Below are 1,627 nucleotides of genomic sequence, written 5' to 3' on the forward strand. Positions count from 1 at the left end.
CTTGTATGGGAGAGTGAGGAGGTATTTACACTGGGGGAAGGTAAGGAAAGGTTTGGATCATTAAAACAATCTGGTCCTTAGTAAAATAACATACATCTCATTTTCTTTTATGTCACCTGCAATTTCTATTTCTCCATCATTGAAATTCATTTTTCAGAGCCAAGGAATATCATCAAATTAATATTGGTGATGAAAGCCATCTGAGAAGAGAGGAAGAGACTGTTTGAGCCTTTAGTATATATACTGAGTTTTGTCTCAGCACCCTATTGAAAGGATTTCTTCACCACTCAGGGAACTAAGAGGAAATAGTCATAGGACATCTGGTCATGATCTGAAGAGAATTGGGTGGGGGGGAAGATCTCAGAAATAGGTTTATCAAGTCTCCATATGGACTGAACCAGGAAGGACATAATGTGAATGTTTTAATAACTGGCCTCTCATTGGCCAGGTCCTGTAATATCAATACACTGATTAAATACAAAATAAATTCAAAGTAGGAGAACCTAACAACTTTCTTTTAGGGGATAACACACACATGCATATTATGTTTACAGTTCTTGTTTATTAATGTCTGACTTTTCATGACCCCATTTGGGGTTTTCTTGGTAAAGATACTGGTGTAGTTTGCAAATTTCTTCTCCATCTCATTTTACAGATGAGGAAACTGAGGCAGACAGAATTAAGTAACTGGCCCAGGGGTCTGAGACCAGATTGTATGATACATAGAGATAGAGATAGTTCAAGAACCTGAGTGTGTGTGTGTGTGTGTGTGTGTCCTATGAAATACCCTCTGTAGGTGGTGCTTAAGCTAGCCTTTTCTTTTAGAAGAGATAGAGATTCTAAGAGGCAAAGAGTCATAGGTTTTGTTAAAACATAGGATTAATATATGAACTTTCATAAATGAGTAAAAATATCAAGTATAGTAGTTTGCTTTGAACATAGAATGTTAGGGGGTTGCTGTGGATCAATATGAAGTGAAAGTATAGAACTGTGGTATGTACTGACCCCAAAAAATGATACTTGGTTGATAAAGTCATAAAATGAGGTAATAAGTAGCAGTCCTATAAGTAGGGGAATAAGGAGAAAACAGTGTCATTTTAATCAAACTCCCTGAGTTTTTACAAGTTTATCAATGTTTATAAAAACTCAGGACAAAATTCAAGAGAGTATGACAAACAGTTTAAAAATAACAGTAAAGTTAAAAATGAAAGTTTTCTAAAAAGGCTACTGGGTTTGGCAATTAAGAAAACAACATTGACCTTGGAGGAAAGTAATTTCAATGGAGTGATTTGACTAGAAACCAGATTTTAAGCACTCAGGGGGAGTGAGCATGTGAAGACAGGGAAAATAGACAAGACCTTCTTTTCCACTTCCCAGTAGTTGGATCATTAAAGGAAATAGATATAGTTTCATAACTCCAGGAAGTGGCCAGTTCCAATAATTTTGTTATTTGCTGTTGTGGAGAATCCTAAGTAATTCTGAGGCAACAGTGAATGATTGATGAATAGAAAAGATTTAAAATGAGAGACAGAGACAGAGGGACAGAGACAGATAGAGACACACACACACAGAGACAGAGTGACAGAGACAGAGACAGGAACAGAGAAAGAGAGAGAGAGAGAGAGAG

The sequence above is a fragment of the Petaurus breviceps genome, unplaced genomic scaffold, assembly GCF_028583685.1.
Source record: "Petaurus breviceps papuanus isolate PSGF00001 unplaced genomic scaffold, PetGlider_PUasm1.0 151, whole genome shotgun sequence".
Lineage (NCBI taxonomy): Eukaryota > Metazoa > Chordata > Mammalia > Diprotodontia > Petauridae > Petaurus > Petaurus breviceps.